This window comes from Hemitrygon akajei, chromosome 1, assembly GCF_048418815.1.
Source record: "Hemitrygon akajei chromosome 1, sHemAka1.3, whole genome shotgun sequence".
NCBI classification, from domain to species: Eukaryota; Metazoa; Chordata; class Chondrichthyes; order Myliobatiformes; family Dasyatidae; genus Hemitrygon; species Hemitrygon akajei.
Window position 1 is genome coordinate 96,200,986 of NC_133124.1, and position 18,664 is coordinate 96,219,649.

The window sequence follows — 18,664 nt, forward strand, 5'->3', positions numbered from 1 at the left end:
ACTAAGTACGACGCTCTCAGAGCAGCAGCATTTGTGGAGGTGGTGACTCTCAGCACTTGCTTCTGTCCTGCTTGCTTACATTTTTTCCGCTCAAAAATCTCAACGGGTTTGTCTTTCAGTGCAGGGTGCTTGGACTCAAGGTGCCAAAGCAGTTTTGAGGGCTTCATTGCCTCATTAGACAGCTTGTCTCCACATATCACACACAGAGGGCTTGGAGCATGTGAGTCACCAGTCGCATTAAGCCATATTTTATGTCTGACTCATCATATTTTCTGTTGAAGGAAGCTTTCTTTCTTTTTGCAGTCTCGGCCTCAGCTGTCTCTGCGTTATCATCATCATTAGGCCTTTTATGTCCCTACCACCTCTTCCAAAGAAACTTTCAAGCGACATTTGTTTTTTGCTCATCGAGCAGTTGTAGATTAATGACCGACTGATGACCTCGTGTGAATTCAAGTTCAACAGTGGGCGTGACAGGAAATGAGGAAAGGTGCCCCTGACTCATATCACTTCATACCGCCAAATCATATTGTTTCATCACGGCCCGGTAGCACATGCTTTGTGGCCCGGTACTGGTCTGCGGCCTGGTGGTTGGGGACCACTGCTTCAATCGACAAATAGTGGACACTTTGATCAGTGAAATCGAGTCAAACATCACTCTGTGCCTGTGTCGATGTTTCTTCGCGTTGACGCCTCAAGGATTCATGATCTGGAAGATGTCAACAAGGGAGTGTTGTATGCAGCTGGCACAAGAATAAAACCACAAATTTCACAGCATCAGGAGGACAAGGGTGGTATGATAGTACAGCAGCTAGCATTGCACCGCTACAGTGCCAGAGATCAGGGTTTAATTCCTGCTGCTGTCTGTATGGAGTTTGTACGTTCTCCCCATGAAAAGTGAATTTCCTCTGGGTGCTGAGTTTCCTCCCACATTCCAATGATGTACAGGTAAATAGGTTGGTAAGTTGAGGACATGTTATGTTACCTAAAACATAGAACATAGAAATCTACAGCACATTACAGGCTCTGCGGCCCACAATGTTGTGTCAACCTCTATCCAGTCACCTCTCATCCTTCATTGCTCCAAGGAGAGAAGGCCAAGTTCACTCAACTTATTTCTCATAAGGCATGCTCACCAATCCAGGCAACATCCTTGTAAATCTCCTCTGCACCCACAGATACTGTTGGCATGGAGCTGTTGACACCAGAAACGTGGTGACACATGCCGGCTGCTTCCAGAAGATTCTTGGACTCTGTTAGTCATTGACATAAATAACCCACTTTACTGTGTGTTTTGATGTTGTGATGTTGATGCAACAAATAAAGCTAATCGTTTAATCTTTAAAACCTGTGTAAGAATTACACAGCAACACATACAAAATGCTGGAAGAACTCAGCAGGCCAGGCAGCATCTACGGGAAAAAGCACAGTCGACGTTTCAGCCTGAACATCAACTTTACTTTTTTTCATAGATGCTGCCTGGCCTGCTGAGTTCCTCCAGCATTTTGTGTGCGCTGCTCTGATTTCCAACATATGCAGATTTTCTCTTGTTTAAGAGTTACACAGTGAATGGTAGTTCACTGAGGTGTGGGGTAGAACAAAGCATGGTGGAATACAGATCCATAATTACTTGAAAATGACATCATAGGTGGAAAAAATCATTAAGAGAACTTTATTTAGCATAAGGCTTCATAAATCAGAGCAGTGGAATATTCAGTAAGGTGCAGTTGGTACCTTACCAAGTCTTAAAAACTGCACCTTACCAGATCAAAACTTGTATGATAGGATGGAATTTTCACCTCACAATCTGCCTTGATTTGATATTGTACTTTATTGTTTGCCTACACTGTACTTTCTCTGGGCTTTTACACTTTATAGCATAAAACATAGAACAGTTCATCACTGTACAGGCTCTTCGGCCCGCAATGTTCTGGTGACCTTTTAACCAACTCTAATATCAAAATAACGTTGCTCTCCCACACAGCCCTCCATTTTTCTATCATCCATGTGCCCATCTTTGAGATTCTTAAATGACCCTAATGTATCTAATATAATGTCCCTAATTTCCCTCAAATAATGCCCCCTTCGCATTTCTGCCCTCTGGTTATCCTCTAGTTATCAATATCTGTCATCTTATTCTGCATTGTTTTTTTTTACATCATTCTGTTTCAGTGTACTGTGTAATAATTCGAGCTGTCTGAGTAATATCCAAAACAAACCTTTCACTGTGTCTTGGTGCATGTGACAATAATAAACCAATACCATAGAGTTGCTTCCCACCAGTGCACACACATGAGGCCTGGGTCCCCATGAAAGTGGAGGAATTCTATAGACGTCATTTGTGAAGCAGAGTGTTCCATTACTGTCCCCTTGCTGTAGACAGAAGCATGGTCTCCATGCCAAAATGATGCAGTGTTTGATTCCAGGTCACTCCCTACCCTCTCACCTTGTTCCTGAAGAGCCATTGCAGAATAGAACAGGAGAAGGTCATGGTGCAGATTATGAAAGCTATCGTGGTTACAAGCTACTCTACAAAACCTTTATTGGGAAGATGCCCTCACCTGAGGTAAGGAACAGAGTGGGCTTTATTCATACAACAGGCACCAACCTGACTGGGCCCTGCTGATCAGCACATTTCTGTGGACCTTGTGACATCTGCTGTCTCCCCATCCACCAAGACCATATTGTGTCTGATTGAGAATCACGTGGACGTACATTAGAGCTCTGCTGAGGACGGTCTCGGTCTGACACATTTGCCTGGGTTGTTGAGGGTGAAACAACAGAGAACACAACAAATTAGAATAGACCCAAGTTACAAAACAAACCCCTTCCCTCATTCTCTACACACACACACACACACACACACACACACACACACACACACACACACACACACACACACACACACACACACACACACACACACACACACACACACACACACACACACCCCCCCCCCCCCCCCCCCCCCCCCCCAAGACAGGTCACCTTTAGCCTCCAGCCTGCAGTGTACGTGTACTCGTAGACATTGAGCCTTCGACTTCCTCAGCAGACACAATTTTATTGAGGTGAATAAAATAATGAGGAGTTTTGAAAGGGTGAATGCAGGCACAGCTTCAAGAACTACAGGACATGGGTGAGAAGGTTAATAGAACCTAAGGGGAAACTTCTTCATTTAGAGTATTATCAGTCTATGGAATGAGTGGCAAGGTGAGGAGGTGAATATATGAACACCATTTAAAAGATTATTTAAAAGGTATGTGGGTAGGAAAGGGTTAGAAGGATATGAGCCAAAAACTGACAAGTGGGTCTAGATTTGAATTTTGGTGAGCATTTCTGAGTTGGGCCAAAGGATCTGTTACCATGCTGTATGACTCTGTGCTCACTAATTTGTTGCTTCATACAAGGAACTGTGTGTTTAATATCCAAATGTTACTTAAAATGTTATGATGCTATTGACTTATAAGTATTACAAATTTGTTAGATAAACCCTTTTAGAAACAAAATTGAAGGTATTAGCCACTTATAAGTGACTTATAGTTGACTTATCACCTATATTCCGGTCGTGATTAACACCCCCACCTCCTCCACCCCCACCCCCCAACCATCGGCCGGTCCACAAGAATATTGCCAATATTAAACCAGTCCGCAGTGCAAAAAAAGATTGGTGACCCCTGGATTAAAGCATCAAGGAAGATTGAAACATTGAGGCAAATGAGGGAGACAAGTGAGGTTTCAGCACTGACTATGTGTTTTTTGATCACTTCTGCTGCCAGAGAAAGAGCCTGTGTGGACTATCACTCGGTGGTAGCTCACTATGCCCCTGGGGTAGGCCTCTGCGCTTGAGTGGTGTCACAGTCTTTCAATGATGTTGGCAGATGTTATTGCAGTTTTGCACTTATAGATTTGGACTATGTTTTCAGTCTTATGGTTTTCATATTCTGTGTTTTCACCTGTCTTCTCTCGTGTTTTTGTGTAGACAGGAAAGGGTTTGGGTGTCATTTTTCTTGGTGTATTTTCAAAGTTAATTTTTCTGGGGGTGGTTTACTGTTACTCTTTGAACTGACTTCCATGTGGCTATGTGGAGAGGACAAATCCCAGTGGTATACTGCATACATACTTGATAATAAAGGAGCCTTTGATTTTACACAAGGCTGTGCACAGACTGGGGGTAACCACAAGATTTCCATCTCAATTACATGAAACCAGCTGTCTTGTTTTAAACATTTTAAAGCAATCAATAACAAAGCAAAATGTCTGAATTCCAGAGCAAGGAGGCTTCAAAGAAAGATAATTTGGTGTATATTTCATAGGTCCCTTTATATAGAAAACCTACAGCACAATACAGGCCCTTCGGCCCACAAAGTTGTGCCGAACATGTCCCTACCTTAGAAATTACTAGGCTTACTAGCCCTCTATTTTTCTAAACTCTATGTACCTATCCAAAAGTCTCTTAAAAGCCCCTATCATATCTGCCTCCACCACCGTTGCTGGTAGCCCATTCCACGCACTCAACACTCTCTGAGTAAAAAGCTTACCCTTGACATCTCCTCTGTACCTACTTCCCAGCACCTTAAACCTATGTCCACTTGTGGCAACTATTTCAGCCCTGGGAAAAAGCCTCTGACTATCCACACGATCAATGCCTTTCATCACCTTATACACCTCTATCAGGTCACCTCTCATCCTCTGTCGCTCCAAGGAGAAAAGGCTGAGTTCACTCAAACTATTCTCATAAGGCATGCTCCCCAATCCAGGAAAAATCCTTGTAAATCTCCTCTGCACCCTTTCTATGGCTTTCACATCCTTCCTGTTGTGAGGCGACCAGAACTAAGCACAGTACTCCAAGTGAGGTCTGACCAGGGTTCTATATAGCTGCAACATTACCTCTCGGCTCCTAAATTCAATTCCACGGTTGATGAAGGCCAATACACCATACGCCTTCTTAACCACAATGTGAACCTGTGCAGCTGCTTTGAGCCTCCTATGGACTCAAACCCCAAGATCCCTCTGATCCTCCACAATGCTAAGAGTCTTACCATTAATACTATATTCTGCCATCATATTTGTCCTACCAAAATGAACTATTTCACACTTATCTGGGTTGAACTCCATCTGCCACTTCTCAGCCTAGTTTTGCATCCTATCAATATCCCGCTGTAACCTCTGACAGCCCTCCACGCTATCCACAAGACCTCCAACCTTAGTGTCATCAGCAAACTTACTAACCCATCCCTCCACTTCCTCATCCAGGTCATTTATTAAAATCACGAAGAGTAAGGATCCCAGAACAGATCCCTGAGGCACTCCACTGGCGACTGACTTCCATGCAGAATATGACCCATCTACAACCACTCTTTGCCTTCTCTAGGCAAGCCAGTTCTGGATCCACAAAGCAATGTCCCCTTGAATCCCATGCCTCTTTACTTTGTCAATAAGCTTTGCATGTGGTACCTCATCAAATACCTTGCTGAAATCCATATACACTACATCTCCTGCTCTTCCTTCATCAATGGGTTTAGTCACATCCTCAAAAAATATGAAGGAAAGTTGTAAATGGGTTTGCAACAATACAGAGAGGTTGGCTGGCCTGATAAGTGAATCATCTTATGATCAAAACTCCCCTCATTCTCCCATGCTCCAGGGAGAAAAAGTCCAAACATATTCAACATTTCTGTATTATTCATGATATGGAGTTAAGGTGAACATTACTTGATGGACCACAATCATATTAAGTGTCAGAGCATGCTGAAAGAGCTGAGTGGTGGACATTCAGGCTAATTTGTATGTCCCTAAGTAACTTCCAGTTGATACAGCATATGATGGATTCTCCAATGCACAGGATCGTACAAGCCTGTAGAAAGTTGTACTCTCAACCAGCACCATCACCGGCTCTAGCCTTCCCATCATCGAAGAATCTTCAAAAGGTAGTGCCTCAAGAAAGGAACATCCATCATTAAAGGCCCTCACCATTCAGGCCATCCATTCTTCTCATTCCTACAGTCAGGGAGGAGGTACAGCAGCCTGTAGACCACATTCAACAATTCAGGAACAGCTTCTTCCTCTTCATCATCAAAGCTCTGAATGGTTCATGAAACAATGAACACTATTTTATTATTTTTTATTTTGTACTGCTTATTTATATCATCTTTTAGAATAATTTTTATGTTCTTACACTGTACTGCTACTGCAAAGCCTTGTGTAAAATCAAAGGTTCCTTTATTATTCCTTTATTTGGGATACTTCACAACATCAAACGTAGCAGTAGCATAGCAGTTAGTTTAATGCTTTGCAACATCAGCGAATCACAATTGGGGTTCAATTCCTGTCTGTAAGGGAGTTTTCACATTCTCCACATGATCATGTGGGTTTCCTCCAGGTTGTTCAGTTTCCTTCCACAGTCTAAAGAAGTGCGAGTTAGGGTTAGAAGTTGTGGGCATGCTATAGTGGTGCCAGAAGAATTGCAAAACCTTCGGACTGCCACCAGCACAGTCTTGGATTGTGTTGGTCATTGTCACAAAACGATGCATTTTACTGTATGTTTTGATATACATTTGACAAATAAAGTTGATCTTTAATCTTTTAATTTTAGTAATAACAAATTTGATTCTGATTTTATCATCCCAGGTTTCAGAAGCATTATGAAGGATTGGAGGACTGCTAATGTTGTATTTCTCTTTCATAAAGAATAGATCAAGTAATGACAGGCCATTTAGTTTGATGTTCGTGGTGGACAAAGTACTGGAATCAATCCTGAGGAACATTCTAAAGTTTAACTTACAAGGCACAGAACGTTTAGGGCCAGCCAGTGTGGATTTTTTACAGGTAGTGTCTGACTATATTTACTGTACGATTTTGAGGAGATAGTAAGGTTTCTAAAGGCAGTGTATTTGATGGGGTCAATAAGGACTCTGATGAGTTTCTTGACAAGGTCTAATGAGACAGGCTGGTCAGAAAGGTAGAAGTCCAAGTGATCCGAGGGAGAGTAACAAGCGGGAACACAAATTGGCTGAGTGAGAGGAAGGCAGGATGAATGACTGATGTGTTTTTGTGACAGGAAGTCTATTACTTAAGGCATAATTATACAGTGCTTTGGTTTGCCTTTTATTATACGTCAATTAATGTTTTGGACAGGGGATACAATGTAAATATTTAGTGATGACACAACTTTTGAAGTCACACTAAATAAACAGATAAGTAAACAGACACATAAATAAATAAATAAATAAATAAAAGAATGCATGACTGCTGCATGGATAAACCAGACAGACAAATAGATTGATAGACAGTTTGTGCAAAAGAGGAATAGTGAGGGGGTCAGAGTCCATTCAGAAGTCTGATGGCAAAGGGAATGAAACTCTTTCTTTAGCACTGAAAGTTTGTCTTCCAACTCTTGTACATCCTCATTGATGTTAGAAGAGGATATGCCCTGTATGGTCAGGGTCCTTAGTAATGGATGCAGCCTTCTTCAGACACTGGTTTTTGATGATGCTCTTGATAACATGGAGGCATGTGACTGTGATAATGTGATTAAGCTTGTGAGGATGTAGACAAGATTGAAAAGAAAACTGTCTGGATTGGAGGGCTTGAGTGACAAAGAGAGATGCTGGGACTGTTTTCCTTGGAGAGAAGGAGTCTGAGAGATAAATTTACAGAGGTTTATAAAATTATCAGACAGACAGACAGGCAGATATACTTTATTGATCCCGAGGGAAATTGAAATCAGAAGCATAGATGGGGGGCAGCCAAAACAAAGTGGGCAATGGTTTAAGATGAGAAGGAAATATTTAAAGGGGACATGAGTGGTAACTTTATCACTCAGAGAGTGGTGGGTAAATGGAATGTGCTGCCAGAGAAAGTGGTAGAGGTGAATTACAAATTTAGGGCAAGTATATAATTAGGACATGCTTAGAGAGATATAGGCATAATGCAGACACATGGGATTATTTTGGCCAGACATTTTGGTTAGCATGGACCAGTTGGGCAGAAGGGTCTATTTCTGTGATGTATAAGGATATGAATATGGTATGTACCAAAGATTTCTGCAAATTTCTACAAATATAACATGGAGAGTGTTCCAACTAGTTGCATTGCTGTCGGCTATGGATCAGCCACTGTGCAGGATCAGAAAAAGCTCCAGAAGTTGTAAACTCAGTCAGCTCTGTCATGAGCACTAGCCTCTCCAGCAGCAAGCACATTTTCAAACAGTGATACCTCAAAAGTGTAGCATCTCTCCGGTATGTGCACATCACTCTCTTTTACAATTTAAAGTGGTTCATAGAGCCTATATGACTAAAGATAAGCTCTCGCGTTCTTACTCAGATTTTTCTCCATACTGTAATAGGTGTAATGTCGAAGAGGCCTCTCTAATTCATATGTTTTGGTCCTGTCCGCGGTTTGACAAAGTTTGGAAAGAAGTATGTCAAATTTTCTCTGAGCTTTTCAAAGTAAACTTTAAACCCAACCCTCTGACTGCCTTGTTTGGCATTGTTGGAGGAAATGATTTTACTCTTAAGCCGAATGATTTGGATATTTTGGCTTTTATTTCTCTTTTAGCCAGAAGAGTTTTGTTGCTTAAATGGAGAGATGCCACTCCGCCTACTCATGCCCATTGGTTGATTGATGTTATGTCATGTTTAAATTTAGAGAAGATTAGGTGTTCTATTTCTGTACCTAGACAAGATTTTTTCACACTATAGGGACCTTTTTGGAACTACTTTCATAACCTTTGACTCATTGATGGTTATGATCTTGTTCAATGTTGATGATCTTTCCTTTCAGTTAGTCCTGACGAAGTGTCTCAGCCTGAAATGTCGACAGTGTTTCTCCCTATAGATGCTGCCTGGGCTGCTGTGTTCCACCAGCATTTTGTGTGATGTTGATGGTTATTATATGTTTGAATTTATGACTATGTTCAGGATATTTTTTTTTCTTTTCTTTTAACCAAACAGCTGTTTTTTTCTCTTTTTCTTTTTTTTGTTATGGTGTTTTGATCTTGTTTTAGATTAGAATAAAATATACCTTTTCAATATTATGTTTAATTTACTATATACAGATATGGGGCATTTCAACTTTGTTTCTGTTTCCATAATATCATAATGTATTTGTATTAATCTATGTAAGTAATCAATAAAAATATTGAAAAAGAAAAATGTAGCATCTATCATTAGGGACCCCATCATCCAGGATACAATTCCTACAAAAAGTATTCACTCTCTTGAACATTTTCATGTTTTATTGTTCTATGATATTAAATCATAATGGAATTAATTTGGCATTTTTAAAAACTGATCAACAGGAAAAGGCTCTCTCGTGTCTAAGTGAAAGCAGATTTCTACAAAGTGATCTATATTATTTAAAATATAAAACACAAAATAATTGATTGCACAAGTATTCACCTCCTTCAAATCAGGATTTAGTAGATGCATCTTTGGCAGCAATTACAGCCTTGAGTCTGTGTAGATAGGTTTCTATCAGCATTGCAATTTTTCCCCATTCTTTACAAAACTGTTCAAACTCTGTCAGTTTGCATGGAGATTGTGAGTGAACAGCCCTTTTCAAGTCCAGCCACAAATTCCCAATTGGATTGAGGTCTGGACTTTTGACTTCACCACTGCATGGCCTTGATAGCAGAAGTCCTTGATAATTGATGCTGCCTTCTTGGGGCAGTACTTCTTGTAGATGTGCTCAATTGTGGGTGGTAGGGCTTTTCCTTTGATGGACTGGGCTGTATCCATCAGTTCTTGGAGGCAATGAGGACTGGCTCATGGAACCCCAATATCTTCCTCCTGCAGTCAAGGAAACACCTCTTTGGTTTTGCTGATGTTGAGTTGCTGTTGTGGTACCATTCATCCAGATTTTCAATTTCCCTATATGTTGATTTGATTCAGACAAAAAGAGCAGTGTTGTCAGCAAACTAGAATATAGCATTGGAGCTATCCTTGGCCTCACAGTTGTAAGTATAAACCAAGAAGAGAAGGGATTAAGCACATGGTGCACTTGTGTTGATGGCGATTGTAGAAGAGATGTTATTGCCAATCTGAACTGCCTGGCATCTGAAGTGAGAAGATTGAGGATCCATTTGCATAAGGGGGTATTGATGTCAAGGAGTTTATTGATTAGTTTTGATGCAATGGTAATGTTGAATACTGATATGTACTCAGTGAAGAGAGTCTTGCTGTGCGCATCTTCCGTAACTAGATGTTCTAGGGCTGAGTGAAGAGCCAATGAAATCTTTCTTTCTTTCTCAATCTTTTTATTATTGTTATTAATATCAGCAAAATAAAATAATACATAGATAATGGGATTACAAACATACACTTTCAAACTAAACATAAGAGAATACGTTAAGCAATGATTACAATATAAATGAGTATTCCCAAATCATAAACAATACAATATACAAATAAACAAGTCAAACCTAGGTATATCATAATATATTTTTTTAAAAAGAAAAAAAATATGCAAAAAAAACTAATCTAATAATCTAATAGCTAATAGAGAAAAAAACAAAAAAGAAAAAAGAAAAAGAAAAAAGAAAAGAAAAAAAAGGGCTGTTTATAATATCTCACAACAATAGAAATTCATCAATGTCGTCAACTCCGATCCTCTCAACATATATATACAATCAAAACTGGAAAAACAAATAGGCTTGGAACAGGGTCATTTACATCATATGAAAATATTGAATAAATGGTCTCCATATCTTATCAAATTTAATAGAAGTATCAAATACCACACTTCTAATTTTTTCTAAATTTAAACATAACATAGTTTGAGAAAGCCAATGAAATATGGTAGGAGGATTAATTTATTTCCAATTCAACAAAATAGATCTTCTAGCCATTAATGTAAGAAATGCAATCATTCGACAAGCAGAAGGGGATAAATGGAGTGAGTCCATCATTGGTAAACCAAAAATTGCAGTAATAGGATGAGGTTGTAAATCAATGTTCAATACCGCAGAAATAATATCAAAAATACCTTTCCAATATTTTTTCAAAAGCGGACACGACCAAAACATATGAGTTAAAGACGCTATCTCAGAATGACATCTGTCACAAATAGGATTTATATAGGAATAAAAGCGGGCCAATTTATCCTTGGAGATATGAGCCCTATGCACAACTTTAAACTGTATTAATGAATGTTTAGCACATATAGATGATGTATTAACTAATTGAAGAATTTTATCCCAATTCTCAATAGGGATAATAAGGTTAAGTTCTCTTTCCCAATCATTTTTAGTCTTATGAAAGGGCTCTGAATGTATCTTCATAATTATATTGTAAAGTTTTGATATTAGCCCTTTCTGAAAAGGATTTAGTTCAAACATATTTTCCAAAATACCTGAAGACACAAAATTTGGAAAAGTAGGAAGTACAGTATTTAAGAAATTCCTAATCTGTAAATATCTAAAAAAAATGAAATCTAGGCAAATTATATTTATTAGATAATTGCTCAAAAGACATAAAACAATTATCTAAAAATAAATCAGAAAAACGTAATAATCCTTTAGTCTTCCAAGCTGAATAAGCTTGGTCTATAATAGAAGGATAAAAAAAAGCAATTGGATACAATAGGAATATTTAAAACAAACTGAGTCAACCCAAAAAATTTCCGAAATTGAAACCATATACGTAAAGTATGTTTAACTATCGGGTTGTCAATTCATTTCGGCAATTTAGAAAGAGCAAAGGGAAGAGAAGTCCCTAAAATAGAACCCAATGTGAATCCTTGTACAGAATTAATTTCCAAGTTCACCCAATGAGGACTACAAGATATATCCCAATCCTTTAACCAACATATCAAATATCGGATATTAACTGCCCAATAATAAAATCTAAAATTAGGCAATGCCAATCCACCTTCCTTATTTGCCTTCTGTAAATATATTTTACCTAACCGAGGATTTTTATTCTGCCATATATATGAGGAAATTTTTGAATCAACATTAGAAAAAAAAATTTCGGAATAAAAATTGGTACCGCTTGAAATATATATAAAAACTTGGGTAAAATAACCATCTTAATGGCACTAATCCGACCTATCAAAGATAAAGATAATGGTGACCATTTAGTAAACAAACATTTCATTTGATCAATTAAGGGTAAAAAATTAACCTTAAATAAGTCTTTATAGTTTTTTGTGATTTTAATCCCTAAATAAATAAGAGAGTCATTAACTAATTTAAAAGGTAAATTTCCATAAATTGGAACCAGTCTATTTAAAGGAAACAATTCACTCTTATTAAGATTTAATTTATACCTGGAAAAATCACTAAATTGAACCAACAGCGATAAAACTGCAGGAATGGATTTCTCAGGATCAGAAATAAATAATAGTAAATCATCTGCATATAAAGATAACTTAGGTATATCTGTCCCACGCTTAATGCCAAAAATGTTCTGAAATTCTCTGATAGCAATAGCCAAGGGTTCTAAAGCAATATCAAATAATAATGGACTAAGAGGACAACCTTGTCTAGTACCTCGAAATAAACGAAAAAAGGGAGATCTTAGATTGTTAGTAAGCACCGAGGCTACTGGAGTATGATATATCAGTTTAATCCAGGAAATGAATGTCGGACTAAAATTAAACTTCTCAAGCACATAAAATAAGTATGGCCATTCAACTCTATCAAATGCTTTCTCCGCATCTAATGAAATAACACATTCTGAACTGCTATGTGAAGGAGTATAAACAATATTCAATAATCTCCTAACATTAAAAAAAATAGCGATTTTTAATAAAACCGGTTTGATCTTCCAAAATAATTTGGGGTAATACTTTCTTTAACCTGGATGCCAGTAACTTGGAAAAGATCTTGGAATCTACATTCAATAAAGATATTGGTCTATAGGATGCACAGTCAGTAGGGTCTTTATCTTTCTTCAGTATTAAAGAAATGGAAGCTCTATAAAAAGATTGTGGCAAATTGCCAAATCTAATTGCTTCTTTAAAAACCCTGCATAACCAAGGAGAAAGAGTAGTGGAAAAACATTTTTAAAATTCTTACTGTATACCCATCTGGACCTGGTGCTTTCCCAGAATTCATAGAAGAAATAACCCCTTTAATTTCTGCATCCATAATAGGAGTTTCTAATATTGAAAGATCATCTGATGATAATTTTGGAAAATTCAATTTCCCAAGAAAATCACACATGGTATTACGATCATTAGGGAATTCGGAATGATACAGGGAGGTATAAAAATCTTGAAATGATTTATTTATCTCATCATGGTTAACTGTCAGATCCGCATTCTGCTGACGGATCTTAGTAATTTGACGTTTAACCAAAGCATTCTTCAATTGACTAGCTAACAGTTTACCCGATTTATCACTATGTATATAAAAATCAGATTTGGTTTTCATTAATTGATTTTCAATCAAAGATGTAAGTAATAAACTATGTTCCATTTGAAGTTCAACCCTTTGTTTGTAAAGCTCCTTGCTAGGAGTACTTGAATATTTCTTGTCAATCTCTTTAATTTTATCAACCAATAAAAGAGTTTCCATCTTGATGCATTTTCTCAGACCAACAGAATAGGAGATAATCTGTCCACGTATATATGCTTTAAAAGTGTCCCAAAGTGTTCCACAAGAAATATCATCCGTGGAATTACCGTAGATTCCGGACTACAGAGCGCACCTGATTAAAAGCCGCTGGCTCTAATTTTAGAAATAAAATCATTTTTTTTATTATACAGGCCGCTTCGGATTTTAGGCCGCACCGAATTTCAGGCGGAACGGATTTTCGGCGCACTGGATTTCCGGCGGACCGGATTTTCGGTGCACTGGATTTCCGGCGGACCGGATTTTCGGCGCACCGAATTTTCGGCCGCTTGTAATATGAGATATTTACACAGAAAGATATTACACGTGTTGGGCTTCAAATTCTGCCCTGTGTTCGTTTTGGAAGAGAGACAACCAACACCGGATTACAGTGCAGCGTGGCTTTATTGCAGAACGCGTTTTGCCTTCCCCTTACATTCTGCTCTTATTTATACTCCTTTTTCCCCCAAACCAAACCCTCGCTACACATATTTGGTAAGGCTAAACTTTGTTATACCTACCGGTATTTGGTAACATCGGACACTTGTGTCCTTATTGGCCCGATACCATTCACACACGAGTTTTACTGTTTTTGTGCAGCGGAATCCTCAGTTTCGCTCCCTCCCTCCCTTGTACTGCTGTCTAATATCACGTGAGCCATTCCTGACCTGAAGCGGCAGTCCCAAATTAAATCTCCACCGTCTCACCATCGATTCATGTATGCCAAGATTACGCGCAGCAGCTCGATTTCCTTGTTCAACCGCCAGATTGATTGCCTTTAACTTAAAAGCTGCATCATATGCTTTTCTTCGAGTGTTTTCCATGTTGATGAGGGTGAGTACAAATGGCTGATTTACAATAATTTGTGAAGTGCGCTTGATTTATCGTACAATTTCATTGGACCTCTGTGAACTACTCATCAATTTTATTGGTCTACTGTTACGAGGCAAAATGTTTTGGCGGCATGGGAAAAAACTTTCTATTAGCCGCACCTTATTATAAGCCGCTATGTTCAATGCTGTTCAAAGCATGGGAAAAAAGTAGCGGCTTATAATCCGACATCTACGGTAGTTGAAAAGAAGAAATCAATCTGTTCCTTCATAAATTTAATAAAATCCGGATCTTGCAATAAGGTAGAGTCAAATCGCCATTGTCTAGCACTAGAAGCTGTATCCGTAAATTTAATATAAAGTTTTAATGGAGCATGGTCAGAGATGGCTATAATATCGTAATTACAACCAATTACTGATGGAATAAAACAAGAGTCAATAAAAAAATAATCAATTCTCGAGTAGGAATGATAAACGTGAGAAAAATGAAAACTCTTTGTCCTTAGAATGCCGAAATCTCCAAATATCAAAAATTCCATTATCAGTCAAAAAGGAGTTAACACAAGTGGCCAACTTATTAGGTAAAGTCTGAGTAGATAAAGATTTGTCCATCAAAGGATTTAAACAACAATTAAAGTCACCACCCATTATTAACTTATATTCATTTAGGTAAGGAAGTAAATAAGGACTTAAAAAAATCGGGACAATCAACATTTGGAGCATAAACATTAACCATAGCAACCTTTTTGTTGAAAAGTAAGCCAGTAATTAACAAAAATCTACTATTCGGATCCGAAAAGATATCATGTTGGACAAATGCAATAGAGGAGTCAATAAAAATTGAAACTCCCTTTACTTCGGCATTTGAATTCGAATGATACTGTTAACCCCTCCAAAACCTAAAAATGCAATATTTGTCCTCTTTCCTCACATGAGTTTCTTGTACAAAAATAATATGAGCATTAAGTCTTTGGAATACTTTGAAAATCTTTTTCCATTTAATCGGATGGTTTAAACCATTAGTATTCCAAGAGACAAAATTAATATTCTGAGCCATATTTCTGAAATCAACCTTTTGGTATATAAAGGGTTAACCAAATTATGAACTCATGTACCCGGAAGAGGAACAAAAATAAGGGGCGGACCCGGAAGTGACGACATTTTTGTATTTCAAAATCAGCCCAAATGAATAAACTAAAAAAAAAACTAGAATAAAAACCATAAGATTTAGAAAAAGACCTCCCACCCCCACCCAAGAAGAAAAAAAAAAGACAATCTCAGCCAGAGATAGGCCGAGAAAAAGGAAAAATGAAACTAACTCTACCCCCATATCAGTAGAAGACAACTCCGGATATAAAGGATGAAAAAAAAATCCACCCAAACTCTAAAGAAATAATAATCACTATACTAAAACCAAACTTCTTAATATAATTAATCATAAATAAAACCAAAAAGAATATAATCACTAATAACTTATAAATCGGGTTAAAAACCCAAACACCAAAACAAATTTAAACTGTGATAAGAGGTGCATTATAGGAAGATGAGAGACAAAAAAAAGGCGAAATTAAAAAAACCCACAAAAATTTTAGAGAAAAAACCGCCATCTTAGTAAAAAAAAATTGACCTTCAAAGGATTAATAATAATAACCAAAGATAAAGTACAGTGGTTGATGTAAGTAAAATAACAAGATTAGTAAGTCAAAAAAAACTTTAACTAGAGTATAAAATATAAAGTAAACCTACACCAATAGCCAAAAACAAGACTGTTTTTGGAAATAAAAACCATCTTGCACCATCAAAATCACTCATTTATTAGGAATAAGGATCCATAGCAGTAGGGAAGTTCTCATTCAGAAATCTTCTTGCATCAGATGTTGAAAGAAAGACCTGCCGTGGTGCATTCGGAGGCGATATTCTGAGCTTCGCAGGGTATAAGAGCGCAGGCTTTAGATTTTTCTCATAACATTCAGACATTAGAGGTTTAAAAAGAAGCCTTTTCTTCATTACCTCTGGACTAAAATCTTCTACCAAACGGAAATTGTGATCTTGAAATTTGACCATCCCTACACGCCGAGCCACACAAATAAGTTGCTCTTTAACATGCACATAGTGAAATCGTACAATTACAACCGGTGATTTAGCTGAAGTACTTGTTGATCAACGCATAATTCTGTGAGCGCGGTCGAGTAGCGGCGGACTATCTGGAAATACGGAAGGGAATGCATCCTTTAAAAGTTGGGCAAAGTACTTTGAGGGGCCCCCTTGTTCAATACCTTCCGGGAGACCAAGTATGCGTAGGTTCTGTCTTCTGGACCGATTCTCAAAGTCAACGCTCTTGGCTTTAAGTGTTTCCACTTGTTTAATCACCGAAAGTAAGATCTGCTCCAGGTTTTCAATTAGCAAATCTCGCTTCCGAGCGTCTTCTTGCAGAGTTGCGATTAGAACTTGCTGCTGGTTAACTACTGAATCCGTCTTATCCATATAATCTTGAAAAGCCTTTATATCTTGCTTAAAAATTAGTCGTTGTTCTTCAAATTTTTCATTTAAGACCTCCAATAACAATTCATAAGTTAATTCCGTACGTTTAGGATCAATTTGCTTTTTCCCGTTTCCGTTAGGATTTTTCCCAGTTTCTCGCGCTTTAGACCTAAGAGCCATTTCTTCCAAAATTCACAATAAACTCTTAAGGATAAGTCCAAAAAAGTAGCAAGAATCTTTCGGTGTAGGTAAAAATAAGTTAAATAAGGGTGATCATAGGTTAAAAAAAGTAAAGGTTATGGAGCGAATCTGAAAACAGTGCTCACTCCAAGAGCGTCTCCTGCTGACCTCCCCAATGAAATCAATACCTTCTTGTGCAAATAGGTCCTCAATTTATTTTATTTTATTCAGAGAGAGCGCAGGACGGGCCCTTCCAGCCCACCACCTTATTTAATATGACCCTACTAACCTGTATGGCATGGGACTGTGGAGGAAAACGCACCACCCAGAGCAAACCCACTTGACCACAGGGAGTATGTACAAACCCCTTTCAGGCAAAGTCAGAATTGAAATCTAAACTCCAGTGTTCTGGGCTGTAATAGCACCCAGATAACTGTTACGTTAGAGTGATGCTCCTTGACCTTTGTGCTGTCTGTGCGGAGTTGGCATGCTCTACCTGTGAACAGATGTGTTTGCCCTGGGAGCTTCAGTTTCCTCGCAGTATTTAATACTAGTTTCAAATTGTCACATGTTAACAAAATACATGAAAAACTTCATTTTGCTTTAATCAGTTTGCACTAAAATGAACTTAAGTTTTATTCTCTAATGGTATTCTTTTTTGAAAACATTCTATATAATTTTATTTTCTTGAGAAAGCTGCTTATCTGATGCTTGAGGCAATAGTGCTGCTGCAACTAAGTTTTTCATTGCCCTATACAAAATGTACTTGCACACAAGACACTAAACTCAATTTTGACTTTGACAGCCATGTACTTTAATTGAAAACAACTACATTGAGGTAGTACAAGCAAAAATCATGACACAAGTTAGATTATAAACTCTTTGGGCACTTTATCAGGCACACATGTACACCTGCTCTTAAAGCAAATTCCTAATCAGCCAATCATACTGGGATTTTCATGGGCAACAGATTCCAGAATTTCCAGATGGTTCAAATCACAAAGTACATTAAGTGAATCAGAGTTCTGTGAGCAGAAATGCCCTATTAATGAGAGGGGCCAGAGAAGGATGTCCAAACAGGTTCAAGTTACCAGGAAGGCGGAAGTAACTTAACAAAACTTGCAGTACAACTGTGGTCTGCAGAAGAGCATCTCCGAATGCACAAAATATTAAACCTTGGAGTGGACATGCAACAACAGCAGAAGACCACAAACATACACTCAGGGTCCACTTTATTAACAACAGGAGGTACCTTATAAAGTGGCCATTGAGTGTATTTGTGACATGTACATCGAGACATAGTGACTTCTGTTGTTTTGCGTCAAATCAAGTCAGATGAGTTGAGAGATCAAAAGTATACCTTTACTGTATGAACACAAGAAATTTTGCAGATACCGGACATCCAGAGCCACACACACAAAATCCTGGTTGAACTCAACAGATCAAGGATGCCTCATGGCTGCAGGATCAGATGGAATCCCAGGACGAGTACTTAGAATGTGCACAGCACAACTGCCTGGTATGTTTGCAGACATTTTTTATCTCTCCCTCTCCCAGTGTAGTCTGCCCTCCTGCTTCAAAATATCCAACATTTTCCCTGTGCCTAAAAAAACCAAAGTAC